The sequence below is a fragment of the Mobula birostris genome, chromosome 11 (assembly GCF_030028105.1).
Source record: "Mobula birostris isolate sMobBir1 chromosome 11, sMobBir1.hap1, whole genome shotgun sequence".
Taxonomy (NCBI): Eukaryota; Metazoa; Chordata; class Chondrichthyes; order Myliobatiformes; family Myliobatidae; genus Mobula; species Mobula birostris.
In genome coordinates, this window is record NC_092380.1 from 36,683,500 (window position 1) to 36,708,209 (window position 24,710).

The window sequence follows — 24,710 nt, forward strand, 5'->3', positions numbered from 1 at the left end:
GTTTTTTCGTTGGAGGGAGTCAAGGATTTATTGTCACTGTTTTCTCGATGGGAAGGGGGTCAGGGATTTATTGTCACTGTTATCTTCTGTGGAGGAGGGGTCAGGGATTTCTTGTCACTGTTTTTTCTGTGGAGGCGGGTCAGGGATTTATTGTCACTGCTTTTTCTGTGGGGGGAGTCAGGGATTAATTGTCACTGTTCTTTCTGTGGAAGGTGGCAGGGATTTATTGTCACTGTTTTCTCGGCAGCGACGGGGTCAGGGATTTATTGTCACTGATATGTTCTGTGGAGGAGGGGGTTAGGGATTTATTGTCACTGTTTTTTTCTGTGGAGGAGGGGTCAGGGATTTATTGTCACTGTTTTTTTCTGTGGAGAAGGGGTCAGGGATTTATTGTCACTGCTTTTCTGTGGAGGAGAGGGACAGGGATTTACTGTCACTGATTTTTTCTGTGGAAGAGAGGGACAGGGATTTATTGTCACTGTTTTTTTCTGTGGAGGAGGGGTCAGGGATACATTGTCACTGTTTTTTTCTGTGGAGGAGTGGTCAGGGATACATTGTCACTGATTTTTCTTTGGAGGAGAGGGTCAGGGATTTATTGTCACTGTTTTCTCGGTGGGGAGGGGATCAGGGATTTATTGTCACTGTTATCTTCCGTGGAGGAGGGGGTCAGGGATTTATTGTCACTGTCTTTTTCTGCGGAGGAGGGGTTCAAGGATTTATTCTCACTGCTTTTTGTGCGGGGGGAGTGAGGGATTTATTGTCACTGTTTTCTCGGTGGGGAGGGTGTCAGGGATTTATTGTCACTGTTCTTTCTGTGGAGAGGGTCAAGGATTTATTGTCACTGTTTTCTCGGCGGGGAGAGGGTCAGGGATTTATTGTCAATGTTATGTTCTGCGGAGGAGGGGTCAGGATTTATTGTCACTGCTTTTTCTGAGGGGCGAGTCAGGGATTTATTTTCACTGTTTTTTCTGAGGAGGGAGTCAGGGATTTATAGTCACTGTTTTTTCAGTGGAGGGAGTCAAGAATTTATTGTCACTGTTTTCTCGGCGGGGAGGGGGTCAGGGATTTATTGTCACTGCTTTTTCTGTGGGGGTGTAAGGGATTTATTGTCACTGTCTTTTTCTGTGGAGGAGGGGGTCAGGGATTTATTGGCACTTTTTTCTGCGGAGGAGGGGGTCAGAGATTTATAGTCACTGTATTTTTCTGTAGAGGAGGGTGTCAGGGATTTAGTGTCTCTGCTTGTTCTGTGAACGGGGGGGGGTCAGGGATTTATTGTCACTGTTTTTTTTCTGTGGAGGAGGGGGGCAGGGATTTATAGTCACTGTCTTTTCTGCCGAGCAGAGATTCGGGGATTTACTGTTACAGTTTTTTCTGTGGGGGGGCAGGGATTTATTGTCACTGTTTTTGTCATTGCGGGGATCAGGGATTTATTGTTACTGGTTTTCTGTGGAGAAGGGGCTCAGGGATTTATTGTCACTGTCTTTTATGCGGAGGAAGGGTTCGGGGATTTATTGTCACAGTTTTTTCTGTGGCGCGTCAGGGATTTATTGTCATTGTTCTTTCTGCGGGGGGGTCAGGGATTAATTATCACTGTTTTTTCAGCGGAGGCGGGGGTCAGGGATTTATTGTCACTGTATTCTCGGTGGGGAGAGGGTCAGGGATTTATTGTCACTGTTTTTTCGGTGGAGGGTGTCAAGGATTTATTATCACTGTTTTCTCGGTGGGGAGGGGTTCAGGGATTTATTGTCACTGTTATCTTCTGTGGTGGAGGGGGTCAGGGATTTATTGTCACTGTCTTTTCTGCGGAGGAGTGGTTCAGGGATTTATTGACACTGTCTTTTTCTGCGGAGGAGGGGCTCAGGGATTTATTGGCACTGTTTTTTCTGCGGAGGAGGGGGTCAGGGATTTATTAGCACTGTTTTTTTTCTGCGGAGGAGGAGGTCGGGGATTTATTGTTACTGGTTTTCTGTGGAGGAGGGGGTCAGGGATTTATTGTCACTGCTTTTTAAGCAGGGGGAGTGAGGGATTTATTGTCACTGTCTTTCTGTGGAAAGGGTCAAGGATTTATTGTCACTGTTTTCTCGGTGGGGAGGGGGTCAGGGATTTATTGTCACTGTTCTTTCTGTGGAGAGAGTCAAGGATTTATTGTCACTGTTTTCTCGGTGGCGAGAGGGTCAGGGATTTATTGTCACTGTTATGTTCAGCGGAGGATGGGTCAGGATTTATTGTCACTGCTTTTTCTGTGCGGGGATCAAGGAGTTAATGTCACTGTTTATTTCTGTGGAGGAGGGGTTCAGAGATTTATGGTCACTTTTTTCTGTGGAGGAGAGGGTCAGGGGTTTCTTGTCACTGTCTTTTCTGTGGAGCAGGGATTCGGGGATTTATTGCCACATTACTTTCTGTGGGGGGAGTCAGGGATTAATTGTCACTGTTCTTTCTGAGGTGGGAGTCAGGGATTTATAGTCACTGTTCTTTCTGTGGAGGTGGTCAAGGATTTATTGTCACTATTTTCTTGGTGGGGAGGGGTTCAGGGATTTATTGTCACTTTTCGGTGGAGGGAATCAAGGATGTATTGTCATTGTTATCTTCTGTGGAGGAGAGGTCAGGGATATATTGTCACTGATTTTTCTTTTAAGGAGGGGGTCAGGGATTTATTGTCACTGTTTTTTCTGTGGAGGAGGGACCAGTGATTTATTGTCACTGTTTTTTCGTTGGAGGGAGTCAAGGATTTATTGTCACTGTTTTCTCGATGGGAAGGGGGTCAGGGATTTATTGTCACTGTTATCTTCTGTGGAGGAGGGGTCAGGGATTTCTTGTCACTGTTTTTTCTGTGGAGGCGGGTCAGGGATTTATTGTCACTGCTTTTTCTGTGGGGGGAGTCAGGGATTAATTGTCACTGTTCTTTCTGTGGAAGGTGGCAGGGATTTATTGTCACTGTTTTCTCGGCAGCGACGGGGTCAGGGATTTATTGTCACTGATATGTTCTGTGGAGGAGGGGGTTAGGGATTTATTGTCACTGTTTTTTTCTGTGGAGGAGGGGTCAGGGATTTATTGTCACTGTTTTTTTCTGTGGAGGAGGGGTCAGGGATTTATTGTCACTGTTTTTTCCGTGGAGGAGGGGTCAGGGATTTATTGTCACTGCTTTTCTGTGGAGGAGAGGGACAGGGATTTACTGTCACTGATTTTTTCTGTGGAAGAGAGGGACAGGGATTTATTGTCACTGTTTTTTTCTGTGGAGGAGGGGTCAGGGATACATTGTCACTGTTTTTTTCTGTGGAGGAGTGGTCAGGGATACATTGTCACTGATTTTTCTTTGGAGGAGAGGGTCAGGGATTTATTGTCACTGTTTTCTCGGTGGGGAGGGGATCAGGGATTTATTGTCACTGTTATCTTCTGTGGAGGAGGGGGTCAGGGATTTATTGTCACTGTCTTTTTCTGCGGAGGAGGGGTTCAAGGATTTATTCTCACTGCTTTTTGTGCGGGGGGAGTGAGGGATTTATTGTCACTGTTCTTTCTGTGGAGAGGGTCAAGGATTTATTGTCACTGTTTTCTCGGCGGGGAGAGGGTCAGGGATTTATTGTCAATGTTATGTTCTGCGGAGGAGGGGTCAGGATTTATTGTCACTGCTTTTTCTGTGGGGCGAGTCAGGGATTTATAGTTACTGTTTTTTCAGTGGAGGGAGTCAAGAATTTATTGTCACTGTTTTCTCGGCGGGGAGGGGGTCAGGGATTTATTGTCACTGCTTTTTCTGTGGGGGTGTAAGGGATTTATTGTCACTGTCTTTTTCCGTGGAGGAGGGGGTCAGGGATTTATTGGCACTTTTTTCTGCGGAGGAGGGGGTCAGAGATTTATAGTCACTGTATTTTTCTGTAGAGGAGGGTGTCAGGGATTTAGTGTCTCTGCTTGTTCTGTGAACCGGGGGGGGGTCAGGGATTTATTGTCACTGTTTTTTTTCTGTGGAGGAGGGGGGCAGGGATTTATAGTCACTGTCTTTTCTGCCGAGCAGAGATTCGGGGATTTACTGTTACAGTTTTTTCTGTGGGGGGGCAGGGATTTATTGTCACTGTTTTTGTCATTGCGGGGATCAGGGATTTATTGTTACTGGTTTTCTGTGGAGAAGGGGCTCAGGGATTTATTGTCACTGTCTTTTATGCGGAGGAAAGGTTCGGGGATTTATTGTCACAGTTTTTTCTGTGGCGCGTCAGGGATTTATTGTCATTGTTCTTTATGCGGGGGGGTCAGGGATTAATTATCACTGTTTTTTCAGCGGAGGCGGGGGTCAGGGATTTATTGTCACTGTATTCTCGGTGGGGAGAGGGTCAGGGATTTATTGTCACTGTTTTTTCGGTGGAGGGTGTCAAGGATTTATTATCACTGTTTTCTCGGTGGGGAGGGGTTCAGGGATTTATTGTCACTGTTATCTTCTGTGGTGGAGGGGGTCAGGGATTTATTGTCACTGTCTTTTCTGCGGAGGAGTGGTTCAGGGATTTATTGACACTGTCTTTTTCTGCGGAGGAGGGGCTCAGGGATTTATTGGCACTGTTTTTTCTGCGGAGGAGGGGGCCAGGGATTTATTAGCACTGTTTTTTTTCTGCGGAGGAGGAGGTCGGGGATTTATTGTTACTGTTTTTCTGTGGAGGAGGGGGTCAGGGATTTATTGTCACTGCTTTTTAAGCAGGGGGAGTGAGGGATTTATTGTCACTGTCTTTCTGTGGAAAGGGTCAAGGATTTATTGTCACTGTTTTCTCGGTGGGGAGGGGGTCAGGGATTTATTGTCACTGTTCTTTCTGTGGAGAGAGTCAAGGATTTATTGTCACTGTTTTCTCGGTGGCGAGAGGGTCAGGGATTTATTGTCACTGTTATGTTCAGCGGAGGATGGGTCAGGATTTATTGTCACTGCTTTTTCTGTGCGGGGATCAAGGAGTTAATGTCACTGTTTATTTCTGTGGAGGAGGGGTTCAGAGATTTATGGTCACTTTTTTCTGTGGAGGAGAGGGTCAGGGGTTTCTTGTCACTGTCTTTTCTGTGGAGCAGGGATTCGGGGATTTATTGCCACATTACTTTCTGTGGGGGGAGTCAGGGATTAATTGTCACTGTTCTTTCTGAGGTGGGAGTCAGGGATTTATAGTCACTGTTCTTTCTGTGGAGGTGGTCAAGGATTTATTGTCACTATTTTCTTGGTGGGGAGGGGGTCAGGGATTTATTGTCACTTTTCGGTGGAGGGAATCAAGGATGTATTGTCATTGTTATCTTCTGTGGAGGAGAGGTCAGGGATATATTGTCACTGATTTTTCTTTTAAGGAGGGGGTCAGGGATTTATTGTCACTGTTTTTTCTGTGGAGGAGGGACCAGTGATTTATTGTCACTGTTTTTTCGTTGGAGGGAGTCAAGGATTTATTGTCACTGTTTTCTCGATGGGAAGGGGGTCAGGGATTTATTGTCACTGTTATCTTCTGTGGAGGAGGGGTCAGGGATTTCTTGTCACTGTTTTTTCTGTGGAGGCGGGTCAGGGATTTATTGTCACTGCTTTTTCTGTGGGGGGAGTCAGGGATTAATTGTCACTGTTCTTTCTGTGGAAGGTGTCAAGAATTTATTGTCACTGTTTTCTCGGCGGGGAGAGGGTCAGGGATTTATTGTCACTGATATGTTCTGCGGAGGAGGGGTCAGGATTTATTGTCACTGCTTTATTTTGTGGGGGGATCAGGGATATATTGTCACTGTTTTTTTCTGTGGAGGAGGGGGGCAGGGATTTATAGTCACTTTATTTTCAGCGGAGCAGAGATTCGGGGATTTACTGTCAGTATTTTCTGTGAGGGGGCAGAGATTTATTCTCACTATTTTTGTTATTGGGGGATCAGGGATTTATTGTCACTGTTCTTTCGGCGGAGGGGGGGTCAGGGATTTATTGTCACTGCTTTTTCTATGGGGCGAGTCAGGGATTTATTGTCACTGTTTTTTCTGAGGAGGGAGTCAGGGATTTATAGTCACTGTTCTTTCAGTGGAGGGAGTAAAGAATTTATTGTCACTGTTTTCTCGGTGGGGAGGGGGTCAGGGATTTATTGTCACTGCTTTTTCGATGGGGGTGTAAGGGACTTATTGTCACTGTCTTTTTCTTTGGAGGAGGGGGTCAGGGATTTATTGGCACTGTTTTTTCTGCGGAGGAGGGGTCAGGGATACATTGTCACTGTTTTTTTCTGTGGAGGAGTGGTCAGGGATACATTGTCACTGATTTTTCTTTGGAGGAGAGGGTCAGGGATTTATTGTCACTGTTTTCTCGGTGGGGAGGGGGTCAGGGATTTATTGTCACTGTCTTTTCCACCGAGGAGTGGTTCAGGGATTTATTGTCACTGTCTTTTTCTGCGGAGGAGGGGTTCAAGGATTTATTCTCACTGCTTTTTGTGCGGGGGGAGTGAGGGATTTATTGTCACTGTTCTTTCTGTGGAGAGGGTCAAGGATTTATTGTCACTGTTTTCTCGGCGGGGAGAGGGTCAGGGATTTATTGTCAATGTTATGTTCTGCGGAGGAGGGGTCAGGATTTATTGTCACTGCTTTTTCTGTGGGGCGAGTCAGGGATTTATAGTCACTGTTTTTTCAGTGGAGGGAGTCAAGAATTTATTGTCACTGTTTTCTCGGTGGGGAGGGGGTCAGGGATTTATTGTCACTGCTTTTTCTGTGGGGGTGTAAGGGATTTATTGTCACTGTCTTTTTCTGTGGAGGAGGGGGTCAAGGATTTATTGGCACTGTTTTTTCTGCGGAGGAGGGGGTCAGTGATTTATAGTCACTGTATTTTTCTGTAGAGGAGGGTGTCAGGGATTTAGTGTCTCTGCTTGTTCTGTGAACGGGGGGGGTCAGGGATTTATTGTCACTGTTTTTTTTCTGTGGAGGAGGGGGGCAGGGATTTATAGTCACTGTCTTTTCTGCCGAGCAGAGATTCGGGGATTTACTGTTACAGTTTTTTCTGTGGGGGGGCAGGGATTTATTGTCACTGTTTTTGTCATTGCGGGGATCAGGGATTTATTGTTACTGGTTTTCTGTGGAGAAGGGGTTCAGGGATTTATTGTCACTGTCTTTTATGCGGAGGAAGGGTTCGGGGATTTATTGTCACAGTTTTTTCTGTGGCGCGTCAGGGATTTATTGTCATTGTTCTTTCTGCGGGGGGGTCAGGGATTAATTATCACTGTTTTTTCGGCGGAGGCGGGGGTCAGGGATTTATTGTCACTGTTATCTTCTGTGGAGAAGGGGGTCAGGGATTTATTGTCACTGTCTTTTCTGCAGAGGAGTGGTTCAGGGATTTATTGACACTGTCTTTTTCTGCGGAGGAGGGGCTCAGGGATTTATTGGCACTGCTTTTTCTGCGGAGGAGGGGGTCAGGGATTTATTATCACTTTTTTTTCTGTGGAGGAGGAGGTCGGGGATTTATTGTTACTGGTTTTCTGTGGAGGAGGGGGTCAGGGATTTATTGTCACTGTTTTCTCGGTGGGGAGGTGGTCAGGGATTTATTGTCACTGTTCTTTCTGTGGAGAGAGTCAAGGATTTATTGTCACTGTTTTCTCGGTGGGGAGAGGGTCAGGGATTTATTGTCACTGTTATGTTCTGCGGAGGAGGGGTCAGGATTTATTGTCACTGCTTTTTCTGTGCGGGGATCAAGGATTTAATGTCACTGTTTATTTCTGTGGAGGAGGGGTTCAGAGATTTATGGTCACTTTTTTTTCTGTGGAGGAGAGGGTCAGGGGTTTCTTGTCACTGTCTTTTCTGTGGAGCAGGGATTCGGGGATTTATTGCCACATTATTTTCTGTGGGGGGAGTCAGGGATTAATTGTCACTGTTCTTTCTGAGGTGGGAGTCAGGGATTTATAGTCACTGTTCTTTCTGTGGAGGTGGTCAAGGATTTATTGTCACTGTTTTCTTGGTGGGGAGGGGGTTAGGGATTTATTGTCACTTTTCGGTGGAGGGAATCAAGGATGTATTGTCACTGTTATCTTCTGTGGAGGAGGGGTCAGGGATCTATTGTCACTGTTATTTCTGTGGAGGCGGGTCAGGGATTTATTGTTACTGCTTTTTCTGTGGGGCGAGTCAGAGATTTATTGTCACTGTTTTTTCAGTGGAGGGAGTCAAGAATTTATTATCACTGTTTTCTCAGCGGGGAGGGGGTCAGGGATTTATTGTCACTGCTTTTTCTGTGGGGGTGTAAGGGATTTATTGTCACTGTCTTTTTCTGTGGAGGAGGGGATCAAGGATTTATTGGCACTGTTTTTTCTGCGGAGGAGGGGGTCAGAGATTTATCGTCACTGTATTTTTCTGTAGAGGAGGGTGTCAGGGATTTAGTGTCTCTGCTTGTTCTGTGAACGGGGGGGTCAGGGATTTATTGTCACTGTTTTTTTTCTGTGGAGGAGGGGGGCAGGGATTTATAGTCACTGTCTTTTCTGCCGAGCAGAGATTCGGGGATTTACTGTTACAGTTTTTTCTGTGGGGGGGCAGGGATTTATTGTCACTGTTTTTGTCATTGCGGGGATCAGGGATTTATTGTTACTGGTTTTCTGTGGAGAAGGGGTTCAGGGATTTATTGTCACTGTCTTTTATGCGGAGGAAGGGTTCGGGGATTTATTGTCACAGTTTTTTCTGTGGCGCGTCAGGGATTTATTGTCATTGTTCTTTCTGCGGGGGGGGGTCAGGGATTAATTATCACTGTCTTTTCTGCGGAGGAGTGGTTCAGGGATTTATTGACACTGTCTTTTTCTGCGGAGGAGGGGCTCAGGGATTTATTGGCACTGTTTTTTCTGCGGAGGAGGGGGTCAGGGATTTATTATCACTTTTTTTTCTGTGGAGGAGGAGGTCGGGGATTTATTGTTACTGGTTTTCTGTGGAGGAGGGGGTCAGGGATTTATTGTCACTGTTTTCTCGGTGGGGAGGTGGTCAGGGATTTATTGTCACTGTTCTTTCTGTGGAGAGAGTCAAGGATTTATTGTCACTGTTTTCTCGGTGGGGAGAGGGTCAGGGATTTATTGTCACTGTTATGTTCAGCGGAGGAGGGGTCAGGATTTATTGTCACTGCTTTTTCTGTGCGGGGATCAAGGATTTAATGTCACTGTTTATTTCTGTGGAGGAGGGGTTCAGAGATTTATGGTCACTTTTTTTTCTGTGGAGGAGAGGGTCAGGGGTTTCTTGTCACTGTCTTTCCTGTGGAGCAGGGATTCGGGGATTTATTGCCACATTATTTTCTGTGGGGGGAGTCAGGGATTAATTGTCACTGTTCTTTCTGAGGTGGGAGTCAGGGATTTATAGTCACTGTTCTTTCTGTGGAGGTGGTCAAGGATTTATTGTCACTGTTTTCTTGGTGGGTAGGGGGTCAGGGATTTATTGTCACTTTTCGGTGGAGGGAATCAAGGATGTATTGTCACTGTTATCTTCTGTGGAGGAGGGGTCAGGGATCTATTGTCACTGTTTTTTCTGTGGAGGCGGGTCAGGGATTAATTGTCACTGTTTTTTCTGTGGAAGGTGGCAAGGATTTATTGTCACTGTTTTCTCGGCAGGGAGGGGGTCAGGGATTTATTGTCACTGTTTTTTTCTGTGGAGGAGGGGTCAGGGATTTATTGTCACTGCTTTTCTGTGGAGGAGAGAGGGACAGGGATTTATTGTCACTGTTTTCTCGGTGGGGAGGGGATCAGGGATTTATTGTCACTGTTATCTTCCGTGGAGGAGGGGGTTAGGGATTTATTGTCACTGTCTTTTCTGCCGAGGAGTGGTTCAGGGATTTAGTGTCACTGTCTTTTTCTGCGGAGCAGGGGGTCAGGGATTTATTGGTACTGTTTTTTCTGCGGAGGAGGGGGTCAGGGATTTATTGTCACTGCGTTTTGTGTGGGGGGAGTGAGGGATTTATTGTCACTGTTTTCTCGGTGGGGAGGGGGTCAGGGATTTATTGTCACTGTTCTTTCTGTGGAGAGGGTCAAGGATTTATTGTCACTGTTTTCTCGGCGGGGAGAGGGTCAGGAATTTATTGTCACTGTTATGTTCTGCGGAGGAGGGGTCAGGATTTATTGTCACTGCTTTTTGAGCGGGGGGAGTGAGGGATTTATTGTCACTGTTCTATCTGTGGAGAGGTTCAAGGATTTATTGTCACTGTTTTCTCGGTGGGGAGGGGGTCAGGGATTTATTGTCACTGTTCTTTCTGTGGAGAGGGTCAAGGATTTATTGTCACTGCTTTCTCGGCGGGGAGAGGGTCTGGGATTTATTGCAAATGTTATGTTCTGCGGAGGAGGGGTCAGATTTTATTGTCACTGTTTTATTCTGTGGGGGGATCAGGGATTTATTGTCACAGTTTTTTTCTGTGGAGGAGGGGGTCAGAGATTTATTGTCACTGCTTTTTCTGTTGGGGTGTAAGGGATTTATTGTCACTGTCCTTTTCTGTGGAGGAGGGGGTCAGGGATTTATTGGCACTGTTTTTTCTGCGGAGGAAGGGGTCAGAGATTTATAGTCACTGTATTTTTCTGTAGAGGAGGGTGTCAGGGATTTATAGTCACTGTCTTTTCTGCCGAGCAGAGATTCGGGGATTTACTGTTACAGTTTTTTCTGTGGGGGGGCAGGGATTTATTGTCACTGTTTTTGTCATTGCGGGGATCAGGGATTTATTGTTACTGGTTTTCTGTGGAGAAGGGGCTCAGGGATTTATTGTCACTGTCTTTTATGCGGAGGAAGGGTTCGGGGATTTATTGTCACAGTTTTTTCTGTGGCGCGTCAGGGATTTATTGTCATTGTTCTTTCTGCGGGGGGGTCAGGGATTAATTATCACTGTTTTTTCGGCGGAGGCGGGAGTCAGGGATTTATTGTCACTGTATTCTCGGTGGGGAGAGGGTCAGGGATTTATTGTCACTGTTATGTTCTGCGGAGGAGGGGTCAGGATTTATTGTCACTGCTTTATTCTGCGGGGGGGATCTGGGATTTATTGTCACTGTTTTTTTCTGTGGAGGAGGGGGGCAGGGATTTATAGTCACTGCCTTTTCTGCGGAGGAGGGATTCGGGGATTTACTGTCACAGTTTTATCTGTGGGGGGGGCAGGGATTTATTGTCACTGTTTTTGTCATTGGGGGATCAGGGATTTATTGTTACTGGTTTTCTGTGGAGAAGGGGCTCAGGGATTTATTGTCACTGGTTTTCTGTGGAGAAGGGGCTCAGGGATTTATTGTCACTGTCTTTTATGCGGAGGAAGGGTTCGGAGATTTATTGTCACAGTTTTTTTCTGTGGCGCGTCAGGGATTTATTCTCATTGTTCTTTCTGCAGGGGGGTCAGGGATTTATTGTCACTGTTCTTTCGGCGGAGGAGGGGGTCAGGGATTTATTGTCACTGCTTTTTCTGTGGGGTGAGTCAGGGATATATTGTCACTGGTTTTTCTGAGGGGGGAGTCAGGGATTTATAGTCACTGCTCTTTCTGTGGATGTGGTCAAGGATGTATTGTCACTGATTTCTTGGTGGGGAGGGGCTCAGGGATTTATTGTCACTGTCTTTTATGCGGAGGAAGGGTTCGGGGATTTATTGTCACAGTTTTTTCTGTGGCGCGTCAGGTATTTATTGTCATTGTTCTTTCTGCAGCGGGGGTCAGGGATTTTTTATCACTGTTCTTTAGCGGAGGAGGGGGTCAGGGATTTATTGTCACTGCTTTTTCTGTGGGGCGAGTCAGGGATTTATTGTCACTGTTCTTTCTGTGGAGGTGGTCAAGGATTTATTGTCACTGTTTTCTTGGTGGGGAAGGGGTCAGGGATTTATTGTCACTGTTCTTTCTGTGGAGGGGATCAAGGATTTATTGTCACTGTTTTCTCGGTGGGGAGGGGTCAGGGATTTATTGTCACTGTTTTTTCGGTGGAGGGGGTCAAGGATTGATTATCACTGTTTTCTCGGTGGGGAGGGGGTCAGGGATTTATTGTCACTGTTATCTTCTGCGGAGGAGTGGTTCAGGGATTTATTGACACTGTTTTTTCTGAGGAGGAGGGGGTCAGGGATTTATTATCACTGTTTTTTTTCTGTGGAGGAGGGGGTTGGGGATTTATTGTTACTGGTTTTCTGTGGAGGAAGGGGTCAGGGATTTATTGTCACTGCTTTTTAAGCGGTGGGAGTGAGGGATTTATTGTCACTGTCTTTCTGTGGAAAGGGTCAAGGATTTATTGTCACTGTTTTCTCGGTGGGGAGGGGGTCAGGGATTTATTGTCACTGTTATGGTCTGCGGAGGAGGGGTCAGGATTTATTGTCACTGCTTTTTCTGTGGGGGGATCAAGGATTTAATGTCACTGTTTATTTCTGTGGAGGAGGGGGTCAGAGATTTATGGTCACTTTTTTTTCTGTGGAGGAGAGGGTCAGGGGTTTCTTGTCACTGTCTTTTCTGTGGAGCAGGGATTCGGGGATTTATTGCCACAGTTTTTTCTATGGGGTGAGTCAGGAATTAATTGTCACTGTTCTTTCTGTGGAAGGTGTCAAGGATTTATTGTCACTGTTTTCTCAGCAAGGAGGGGGTCAGGGATTTATTGTCACTGTTATGTTCTGTGGAGGAGGGCGTTAGGGATTTATTGTCACTGTTTTTTTCTGTGTTGGAGGGGCAGGGATTTATTGTCACTGCTTTTCCGTGGAGGAGAGTGACAGGGATTTATTGTAACTGCTTTTCTGTGGAGGAGAGGGACAGGGATTTATTGTCACTGATTTTTTCTGTGGAGGAGAGGGACAGGGATTTATTGTCACTTTTTTTCTGTGGAGGAGAGGTCAGGGATATATTGTCACTGATTTTTCTTTGAAGGAGGGGGTCAGGGATTTATTGTCACTGTTTTTTCTGTGGAGGAGGGGGTCAGGGATTTATTGCTACTGGTTTTCTGCGGAGAAGGGGGTCAGGGATTTATTGTCACTGTCTTTTATGCGGAGGAGGAGTTCGGGGATTTATTGTCACAGCTTTTCCTGTGGCGCGTCAGGGACTTATTGTCATTATTCTTTCTGCCGGGGAGGGGGTTAGGGATTTATTGTCACTGCTTTTTCTGCGGGGCGAGTCAGGGATTTATTGTCACAGCTTAATCTGTGGGGGGAGTCAGGGATTTATAGTCACTGTTCTTTCTGTGGAGGGGGTCAAGGATTCATTGTCACCTTTTTCTTGGTGGGGAGGGGGTCAGGGATTTATTATCACTGTTTTTTTGGTGGAGGGGGTCAAGGATTTATTGTCACTGTTTTCTCGGTGGTGAGGGGATCAGGGATTTATTGTTACTGTTATCTTCCGTGGAGGAGGGGGTCAGGGATTTATTGTCACTGTCTTTTCTGCCGAGGAGTGGTTCAGGGATTTATTGTCACTGCCTTTTTCTGCGGAAGAGGGGGTCAGGGATTTATTGGCACTGTTTTTTCTGCGGCGGAGGGGGTCAGGGATTTATTGTCACTGCTTTTTGTGCGGGGGGAGTGAGGCATTTATTGTCACTGTTCTATCTGTGGAGAGAGTCAAGGATTTATTGTCACTGTTTTCTCGGTGGGGAGGGCATCAGGGATTTATTGTCACTGTTCTTTCTGTGGAGAGGGTCAAGGATTTATTGTCACTTTTCTCGGCGGGGAGAGGGTCAAGGATTTATTGTCAATGTTATGTTCTGCGGAGGAGGGGTTAGGATTTATTGTCACTGCTTTATTCTGTGGGGGGATCAGGGATATATTGTCACAGATTTTTTCTGTGGAGGAGGGGGTCAGAGATTTATTGTCACTGTTTTTTTTCTGTGGAGGAGGGGGGCAGGGATTTATAGTCACTGTCTTTTCTGCCGAGCAGACATTCGGAGATTTACTGTCACAGTTTTCTCTGTGGGGGGGCAGGGATTTATTGTCACTTTTTTCGTCATTGGGGGGATCAGGGATTTATTGTTACTGGTATTCTGTGGACAAGGGGCTCAGGGATTTATTGTCACTGTCTTTTATGCGGAGGCAGGGTTCGGGGATTTATTGTCACAGTTTTTTCTGTGGCGCGTCGGGATTTATTGTCATGGTTATCTTCTGTGGAGGAGGGGGTCAGGTATTTATTGTCACTGTCTTTTCTGCGGAGGATTGGTTCAGGGAATTAATGTCACTATCTTTTTCAGCGGAGGAGGGGCTCAGGGATTTATTGGCACTTTTTTTTCTGCGGAGGAGAGGGTCAGGGATTTATTATCACTGCTTTTTTTTCGGTGGATGAGGAGGTCGGGGATTTATTGTTACTGGTTTTCTGTCGAGAAGGGGCTCAGGGATTTATAGTCACTGTCTTTTATGCGGAGGAAGGGTTCGGGGATTTATTGTCACAGATTTTTCTGTGGCGCGTCAGGGATTTATTGTCATTGTTCTTTCTGCAGGGGGGTCAGTGATTTATTGTCACTGTTCTTTCGGCAGAGGAGGGGGTCAGGAATTTATTGTCACTGCTTTTTATGTGGGGTGAGTCAGGGATTTATTGTCACCGTTTTTTCTGAGGGGGGGTCAAGGATTTATAGTCACTGTTCTTTCTGTGGAGGTGGTCAAGGACTTATTGTCACTGTTTTCTCGGTAGGGAGGGGGTCAGGGATTTATTGTCATTGTTTTTTCGGTGGAGGGAGTCATGGATTTATTGTCTGTTTTCTCGATGGGGAGGGGGGTCAGGGATTTATTGTCACTGTTATCTTCTGTGGAGGAGGGGTCAGGGATTTCTTGTCACTGTTTTTTCTGTGGAGGCGGGTCAGGGATTTATTGTCACTTATGCTCTGTGGAGGAGGGGGTTAGGAATTTATAGTCACTGTTTTTTTCTGTGGAGCAGGGGTCAGGGATTTATTGTCAGTGTTTTTCTGTGGAGGAGAGGGACACAGATTTATTGTCACTGATTTTTTCTGTGGAGGAGAGGGACACAGATTTATTGTCACTGTTTTTTTCTGTGGAGGAGGGATCAGGGATACATTGTCACTGATTTTTCTTTGGAGGAGGGGTCAGGGATTTATTGTCACTGGTTTTCTGTGGAGAAGGGGGTCAGGGATTTATTGTCACTGTTCTTTTCTGTGGAGGAGGGGATTAGGGATTTATTGTCACTGTTTTTTTCTGTGGAGGAGAGGGACAGGGATTTATTGTCACTGCTTTTCTGTGGAGGAGTGGGACAGGGATTTATTGTCACTTTTTTTCTGTGGAGGAGAGGTCAGGGATATATTGTCACTGATTTTTCTTTGAAGGAGGGGGTCAGGGATTTATTGTCACTGTTTTTTCTGTGGAGGAGAGGTCAGTGATTTATTGCCACTGTTTTTTCAGTGGAGGGAGTCAATGATTTATTGTCACTGTTTTCTCGATGGGGAGGGGGTCAGGGATTTATTGTCACTGTTATCTTCTGTGGAAGAGGGGTCAGGGATGTATTGTCACTGTTTTTTCTGTGGAGGCGGGTCAGGGATTTATTGTCACTGCTTTTTCTGTAGGGGGAGTCAGGGATTAATTGTCACTTTTCTTTCTGTGGAAGGTGTCAGGGATTTATTGTCACTGTTTTCTCGGCGGCGAGGGGGTCAGGGATTTATTGTCACTGTTATGTTCTGTGGAGGAGGGGGTTAGGGATTTATTGTCACTGTTATTTTCTGTGGAGCAGGGGTCAGGGATTTATTGTCACTGCTTTTCTGTGGAGGAGAGGGACAGGGATTTATTGTCACTGATTTTTTCTTTGGAGGCGGGATCAGGGATACATTGTCACTGATTTTTCTTTGGAGGAGGGGGTCAGGGATTTATTGTTACTGGTTTTCTGTGGAGAAGGGGCTCAGGGATTTATTGTCACTGTCTTTTATGTGGAGGAACGGTTCGGGGATTTATTGTCACAGTTTTTTCTCAGGCGCGTCAGGGATTTATTGTGATTATTATCTTCTGTGGAGGAGGGGGTCAGGGATTTATTGTCACTGCTTTTTGTGCGGGGGGAGTGAGGGATTTATTGTCACTGTTCTATCTGTGGAGAGGGTCAAAGATTTATTGTCACTGTTTTCACGGCGGGGAGAGGGTCAGGGATTTATTGTCAATGTTATCTTCTGCGGAGGAGGGGTCAGGATTTATTGTCACTGCTTTATTCTGTGGGGGGATCAGGGATTTATTGTCACAGTTTTTTTCTGTGCAGGAGGGGTCAGAGATTTATTGTCACTGTTTTTTTTCTGTGGAGGAGGGGGGGCAGGGATTTATAGTCACTGTCTTTTCTGCCGAGCAGAGATTCGGGGATTTACTATCACAGTTTTTTCTGTGGGGGGGGGGCAAGGATTTATTGTCACTGTTTTTGTCATTGCGGGGATCAGGGATTTATTGTTACTGGTTTTCTGTGGAGAAGGGGCTCAGGGAGTTATTGTCACTGTATTTTATGCGGAGGAAGGGTTCGGGGATTTATTGTCACAGTTTTTTCTGTGGCGCGTCAGGGATTTATTGTCATTGTTCTTTCTGCAGCGCGGGTCAGGGATTTATTGTCACTGTTCTTTTGGCAGAGGAGGGGGTCAGGAATTTATTGTCACTGCTTTTTATGTGGGGTGAGTCAGGGATTTATTGTCACTGTTTTTTCTGAGGGGGGAGTCAAGGATTTATAGTCACTGTTCTTTCTGTGGAGGTGGTCAAGGACTTATTGTCACTGTTTTCTCGGTGGGGAGGGGGTCAGGGATTTATTGTCACTGTTATCTTCTGTGGAGGAGGGGGTCAGGGATTGATTGTCACTGTCTTTTCTGCGGATGAGTGGTTCAGGGATTTATTGACACTGTCTTTTTCTGCAGAGGAGGGGCTCAGGGATTTATTGGCACTGTTTTTTTTCTGTGGAGGAGGAGGTCGGGGATTTATTGTTACTGGTTTTCTGTGGAGGAGGGGGTCAGGGATTTATTGTCACTGCTTTTTAAGCGGGGGGAGTGAGGGATTTATTGTCACTGTCTTTCTGTGGAAAGGGTCAAGGATTTATTGTCACTGTTTTCTCGGTAGGGAGGGAGTCAGGGATTTATTGTCACTGTTCTTTCTGTGGAGAGAGTCAAGGATTTATTGTCACTGTTTTCTCGGTGGGGAGAGGGTCAGGGATTTATTGTCACTGTTATGTTCTGCGGAGGAGGGGTCAGGATTTATTGTCACTGCTTTTTCTGTGCGGGGATCAAGGATTTAATGTCACTGTTTATTTCTGTGGAGGAGGGGGTCAGAGATATATGGTCAGTTTTTTTTCTGTGGAGGAGAGGGTCAGGGGTTTCTCGTCACTGTCTTTTCTGTGGAGCAGGGATTCGGGGAATTATTGCCACAGTTTTTTCTGTGGGGGTAGTCAGGGATTAATTGTCACTGTTCTTTCTGTGGAAGGTGTCAAGGATTTATTGTCACTGTTTTCTCGGCAGGGAGGGGGTCAGGGATTTATTGTCACAGTTATGTTCTGTGTTGGAGGGGTCAGGGATCTATTGTCACTGCTTTTCCGTGGAGGAGAGGGACAGGGATTTATTGTCACTGCTTTTCTGTGGAGGAGAGGGACAGGGATTTATTGTCACTGATTTTTTCTGTGGAGGAGAGGGACAGGGATTTATTGTCACTGTTTTTTTTCTGTGGAGGAGGGGGTCAGGGATATATTGTTAGGGGTTTTCTGTGGAGAAGGGGTTCAGGGATTTATTGTCACTGTCTTTTATGCGGAGGAACGGTTCGGGGATTTATTGTCACAGTTTTTTCTCAGGCGCGTCAGGGATTTATTGTGATTATTATCTTCTGTGGAGGAGGGGGTCAGGGATTTTTTGTCACTGTCCTTTACTGCGGAGGAGGAGCTCAGGGATTTATTGGCACTTTTTTCTGCGGAGGCGGGGGTCAGGGATTTATTATCACTGTTTTTTTTCTGTGGATGAGGAGGTCGGGGATTTATTGTTACTGGTTTTCTGTGGAGGAGGGGGTCAGGGATTTATTGTCACTGCTTTTTGTGCGGGGGGAGTGAGGGATTTATTGTCACTGTTCTATCTGTGGAGAGGGTCAAAGATTTATTGTCAATGTTTTCACGGCGGGGAGAGGGTCAGGGATTTATTGTCAATGTTATGTTCTGCGGAGGAGGAGTCAGGATTTATTGTCACTGCTTTATTCTGTGGGGGGATCAGGGATATATTGTCACAGTTTTTTTCTGTGGAGGAGGGGGTCAGGGATTTATAGTCACTGTCTTTTCTGCGGAGCAGAGATTCGGGGATTTACTGTCACAGATTTTTCTGTGGGGGGGCAGGGATTTATTGTCACTGTTTTTGTCATTGGGGGATCAGGGATTTATTGTTACTGGTTTTCTGTGGAGAAGGGGCTCAGGGATTTATTGGCACAGTTTTTTCTGCGGAGGAAGGGGTCAGGGATTTATTATCACTGTTTTTTTTCTGTGGATGAGGAGGTCGGGGATTTATTGTTATTGATTTTCTGTGGAGGAGGGGGTCAGGGATACATTGTCACTGATTTTTCTTTGGAGGAGGGGTCAGGGATTTATTGTCACTCGTTTTCTGTGGAGAAGGGGGTCAGGGATTTATTGTCACTGTCTTTTCTGTGGAGGGGGGATTCGGGGATTTATTGCCACAGTTTTTTCTGTGGGAGCAGTCAGGGATTAATTGTCACTGTACTTTCTGTGGAAGGTGTCAAGGATTTATTGTCACTGTTTTCTCGGCAGGGAGGGGGTCAGGGATTTATTGTCACTGTTATGTTCTGTGGAGGAGGGGGTTAGGGATTTTTGTCACTGTTTTTTTCTGTGGGGGAGGGGTCAAGGATTTATTGTCACTGTTTTCTCGGTGGGGAGGGGGTCAGGGATTTATTGTCACTGTTCTTTCTGTGGAGAGGGTCAAGGATTTATTGTCACCGTTTTCTCGGCGGGGAGAGGGTCAGGGATTTATTGCAAATGTTATGTTCTGCGGAGGAGGGGTCAGGATTTATTGTCACTGTTTTATTCTGTGGGGGGATCAGGGATTTACTGTCACAGTTTTTTTCTGTGGAGGAGGGGGGTCAGAGATTTATTGTCACTGTTTTTTTTCTGTGGAGGAGGGGGGCAGTGATTAAAAGTCACTGTCTTTTCTGCCGAGCAGAGATTCGGGGATTTACTGTCACAGTTTTTTCTGTGGGGGGGGGCAGGGATTTATTGTCACTGTTTTTGTCATTGCGGGGATCAGGGATTTATTGTTACTGGTTTTCTGTCGAGAAGGGGCTCAGGGATTTATAGTCACTGTCTTTTATGCGGAGGAAGGGTTCGGGGATTTATTGTCACAGTTTTTTCTGTGGCGCATCAGGGATTTATTGTCATTGTTCTTTCTGCAGGGGGGTCAGTGTTTTATTGTCACTGTTCTTTCGGCAGAGGAGGGGGTCAGGAATTTATTGTCACTGCTTTTTATGTGGGGTGAGTCAGGGATTTATTGTCACCGTTTTTTCTGGGGGGGGTCAAGGATTTATAGTCACTGTTCTTTCTGTGGAGGTGGTCAAGGACTTATTGTCACTGTTTTCTCGGTAGGGAGGGGGTCAGGGATTTATTGTCATTGTTTTTTCGGTGGAGGGAGTCATGGATTTATTGTCACTGTTTTCTCGATGGGGAGGGGGGTCAGGGATTTATTGTCACTGTTATCTTCTGTGGAGGAGGGGTCAGGGATTTCTTGTCACTGTTTTTTCTGTGGAGGCGGGTCAGGGATTTATTGTCACTGCTTTTTCTGTGGAAGGTGTCAAGGATTTATTGTCACTGCTTTCTCGATGGGGAGGGTGTCAGGGATTTATTGTCACTTATGTTCTGTGGAGGAGGGGGTTAGGGATTTATTGTCACTGTTTTTTTCTGTGGAGCAGGGGTCAGGGATTTATTGTCAGTGTTTTTCTGTGGAGGAGAGGGACATGGATTTATTATCACTGATTTTTTCTGTGGAGGAGAGGGACACAGATTTATTGTCACTGTTTTTTTCTGTGGAGGAGGGGTCAGGGATACATTGTCACTGATTTTTCTTTGGAGGAGGGGTCAGGGATTTATTGTCACTGGTTTTCTGTGGAGAAGGGGGTCAGGGATTTATTGTCACTGTTATTTTCTGTGGAGGAGGGGGTTAGGGATTTATTGTCACTGTCTTTTTCTGTGGAGGAGAGGGACAGGGATTTATTGTCACTGCTTTTCTGTGGAGGAGTGGGACAGGGATTTATTGTCACTTTTTTTCTGTGGAGGAGAGGTCAGGGATATATTGTCACTGATTTTTCTTTGAAGGAGGGGGTCAGGGATTTATTGTCACTGTTTTTTCTGTGGAGGAGCGGTCAGTGATTTATTGCCACTGTTTTTTCAGTGGAGGGAGTCAATGATTTATTGTCACTGTTTTCTCGACGGGGAGGGGGTCAGGAATTTATTGTCACTGATATCTTCTGTGGAAGAGGGGTCAGGGATGTATTGTCACTGTTTTTTCTGTGGAGGCGGGTCAGGGATTTATTGTCACTGCTTTTTCTGTGGGGGGAGTCAGGGATTAATTGTCACTTTTCTTTCTGTGGAAGGTGTCAAGGATTTATTGTCACTGTTTTCTCGGCGGCGAGGGGGTCATGGATTTATTGTCACTGTTATGTTCTGTGGAGGAGGGGGTTAGGGATTTATTGTCACTGTTTTTTTTCTGTGGAGCAGGGGTCAGGGATTTATTGTCACTGCTTTTCTGTGGAGGAGAGGGACAGGGATTTATTGTCACTGATTTTTTCTGTGGAGGCGGGATCAGGGATACATTGTCACTGATTTTTCTTTGGAGGAGGGGGTCAGGGATATATTGTTACTGGTTTTCTGTGGAGAAGGGGTTCAGGGATTTATTGTCACTGTCTTTTATGCGGAGGAACGGTTCGGGGATTTATTGTCACAGTTTTTTCTCAGGCGCGTCAGGGATTTATTGTGATTATTATCTTCTGTGGAGGAGGGGGTCAGGGATATATTGTCACTGTCTTTTACTGCGGAGGAGGAGCTCAGGGATTTATTGGCACTGTTTTTTCTGCGGAGGCGGGGGTCAGGGATTTATTATCACTGTTTTTTTTCTGTGGATGAGGAGGTCGGGGATTTATTGTTACTGGTTTTCTGTGGAGGAGGGGGTCAGGGATTTATTGTCACTGCTTTTCGTGCGGGGGGAGTGAGGGATTTATTGTCACTGTTCTATCTGTGGAGAGGGTCAAAGATTTATTGTCACTATTTTCACGGCGGGGAGAGGGTCAGGGATTTATTGTCAATGTTATGTTCTGCGGAGGAGGGGTCAGGATTTATTGTCACTGCTTTATTCTGTGGGGGGATCAGGGATATATTGTCACAGTTTTTTTCTGTGGAGGAGGGGGTCAGGGATTTATAGTCACTGTCTTTTCAGCGGAGCAGAGATTCGGGGATTTACTGTCACAGTTTTTTCTGTGGGGGGGCAGGGATTTATTGTCACTGTTTTTGTCATTGGGGGATCAGGGATTTATTGTTACTGGTTTTCTGTGGAGAAGGGGCTCAGGGATTTATTGGCACAGTTTTTTCTGCGGAGGAAGGGGTCAGGGATTTATTATCACTTTTTTTTTGTGTGGATGAGGAGGTCGGGGATTTATTGTTATTGATTTTCTGTGGAGGAGGGGGTCAGGGATTTATTGTCACTGCTTTTTAAGCGGGGGGAGTGAGGGATTTATTGTCAATGTTCTTTCTGTGGAGAGAGTCAAGGATTTATTGTCACTGTTTTCTCGGTGGGGAGAGGGTCAGGGATTTATTGTCACTGTCTTTTCTGTGGAGGGGGGATTCGGGGATTTATTGCCACAGTTTTTTCTGTGGGAGCAGTCAGGGATTAATTGTCACTGTTCTTTCTGTGGAAGGTGTCAAGGATTTATTGTCACTGTTTTCTCGGCAGGGAGGGGGTCAGGGATTTATTGTCACTGTTATGTTCTGTGGAGGAGGGTGTTAGGGATTTTTGTCACTGTTTTTTTCTGTGGGGGAGGGGTCAGGGATTTATTGTCACTGCTTTTCTGTGGAGGAGAGGGACAGGGATTTATTGTCACTGATTTTTTCTGTGGAGGAGAGGTCAGGGATATATTGTCACTGATTTTTCTTTGAAGGAGTGGGTCAGGGATTTATTGTCACTGTTTTTTCTGTGGAGGAGGGGTCAGGGATTTATTGTCACTGTTTTTTTTCTGTGGAGGAGGGGGTCGGGATTTATTGTTACTGGTTTTCTGTGGAGAAGGGGGTCAGGGATTTATTGTCACTGTCTTTTACGCGGAGGAGGGGTTCAGGGATTTAATGTCACAGCTTTTCCTGTGGCACGTCAGGGATTTATTGTCATTGTTCTTTCTGCCGGGGAGGGGGTTAGGGATCTATTGTCACTGTTTCTTCGGCGGAGGACGGGGTCAGGGATTTATTGTCACTGCTTTTTCTATGGGGCGAGTCAGGGATTTATAGTCACTTTTCTTTCTGTGCAGGGGGTCAAGGAATTATTGTCACTGTTTTGTCGGTGGGGAGGGGGTCAGGGATTTATTATCACTGGTTTTTTGGTAGAGGGGGTCAAGGATTTATTGTCACTGTTTTTTCTGCGGAGAAGGTGGTCAGGGATTTATTGTCACTGCTTTTTGTGCGGACGGAGTGAGGGATTTATTGTCACTGTTCTAACTGTGGAGAGGTTCAAGGATTTATTGTCACTGTTTTCTCGGTGGGGAGGGGGTCAGGGATTTACTCTCACTGTTTTTTTTCTGTAGAGGAGGGGGCAGGGATTTATAGTGACTGTCTTTTCTGCGGAGCAGAGATTCGGGGATTTACTGTCACAGTTTTTTCTGTGGGGGGGCAGGGATTTATTGTCACTGTTTTTGTCATTGGGGGGATCAGGGATTTATTGTTACTGGTTTTCTGTGGAGAAGGGGCTCAGGGATTTATTGTCACTGTCTTTTAGCGGAGGAAGGATTCGGGGATTTATTGTCACAGTTTTTTCTGTGGAGCGTCAGGGATTTATTGTCATTGTTCTTTCTGCAGCGGCGGTCAGGGATTTATTGTCACTGTTCTTTCGGCGGAGGAGGGGGTCAGGAATTTATTGTCACTGCTTTTTATGTGGGGCGAGTCAGGGATTTATTGTCACTGTTTTTTCTGAGGGGGGGTCAGGGATTTATAGCCACTGTTCTTTCTGTGGAGGTGGTCAAGGACTTATTGTCACTGTTTTCTCGGTGGGGAGGGGGTCAGGGATGTATTCTCACTGTTTTTTCAGTGGAGGTAGTCATGGATTTATTGTCATTGTTTTCTCGATGGGGAGGGGGTCAGGGATTTATTGTCACTGTTATCTTCTGTGGAGGAGGGGCAGGGATTTATTGTCACTGTTTTTTCTGTGGAGGCGGGTCAGGGATTTATTGTCACTGCTTTTTCCGTGGGGGGGAGTCAGGGATTAATTGTCACTGTTCTTTCTGTGGAAGGAGTCAAGGATTTATTGTCACTGTTTTCTCGGCAGGGAGGGGGTCAGGAATTTATTGTCACTGTTATGTTCTGTGGCGCAGGGGTCAGGGATTTATTGTCACTGCTTTTTCTGTGGCGCTTCAGGGATTTATTGTCATTGTTCTTTCTGCCGGGGGGGGGGGGTCAGGGATTTATTTTCACTGTTTTCTCGGCAGGGAGGGGGTCAGGGATTTATTGTCACTGCTATTTTCTGTGGAGGAGGGGGTTAGGGATTTATTGTCACTGTTATCTTCTGTGGAAGAGGGGTCAGGGATGTATTGTCACTGTTTTTTCTGTGGAGGCGGGTCAGGGATTTATTGTCACTGCTTTTTCTGTGGGGGGAGTCAGGGATTAATTATCACTTTTCTTTCTGTGGAAGGTGTCAAGGATTTATTGTCACCGTTTTCTCGGCGGCGAGGGGGTCAGGGATTTATTGTCACTGTTATGTTCTGTGGAGGAGGGGGTTAGGAATTTATTGTCACAGTTATTTCCTGTGGAGCAGGGGTCAGGGATTTATTGTCACTGCTTTTCTGTGGAGGAGAGGGACAGGGATTTATTGTCACTGATTTTTTCTGTGGAGGCGGGATCAGGGATACATTGTCACTGATTTTTCTTTGGAGGAGGGGGTCAGGGATTTATTGTTACTGGTTTTCTGTGGCGAAGGGGCTCAGGGATTTATTGTCACTGTCTTTTATGTGGAGGAACGGTTCGGGGATTTATTGTCACAGTTTTTTCTCAGGCGCGTCAGGGATTTATTGTGATTATTATCTTCTGTGGAGGAGGGGGTCAGGGATATATTGTCACTGTCTTTTACTGCGGAGGAGGGGCTGAGGGATTTATTGGCACTGTTTTTTCTGCGGAGGAGGGGGTCAGGGATTTATTATCACTGTTTTTTTTCTGTGGATGAGGAGGTCGGGGATTTATTGTTACAGGTTTTCTGTGGAGGAGGGGGTCAGGGATTTATTGTCACTGCTTTTTGTGCGGGGGGAGTGAGGGATTTATTGTCACTGTTCTTTCTGTGGAGGGGGTCAAGGATTTATTGTCACTGTTTTCTCAGTGGGGAGGGGGTCAGGGATTTATTATCACTGTTTTTTTGGTGGAGGGTGTCAAGGATTTATTGTCACTGCTTTCTTGGTGGGGAGGGGATCAGGGATTTATTGTCACTGTCTTTTCTGCCGAGGAGTGGTTCCGGGATTTATTGTCGCTTTTTCTGCAGAGGAGGGGGTCAGGGATTTATTGTCACTGTTCTTTCGGTGGAGGAGAGGGTCAAGGATTTATTGTCACTGTTTTCTCGGTGGGGAGGGGGTCAGGGAATTATTATCACTGTTTTTTTTGTGGAGCGGGTCCAGGGTTTATTGTCACTGTTTTCTCGGTGGGGAGGGG

General features: G+C 45.9%; 1 protein-coding gene across 2 annotated transcripts in view; it reads right to left on the reverse strand.

The window, feature by feature from the left end:
* The window catches only part of LOC140205027 (BAR/IMD domain-containing adapter protein 2-like 2), a 300,466-nt gene that overhangs the window by 69,544 nt on the left and 206,212 nt on the right, over positions 1-24,710 (reverse strand). The window lies entirely within an intron of this gene.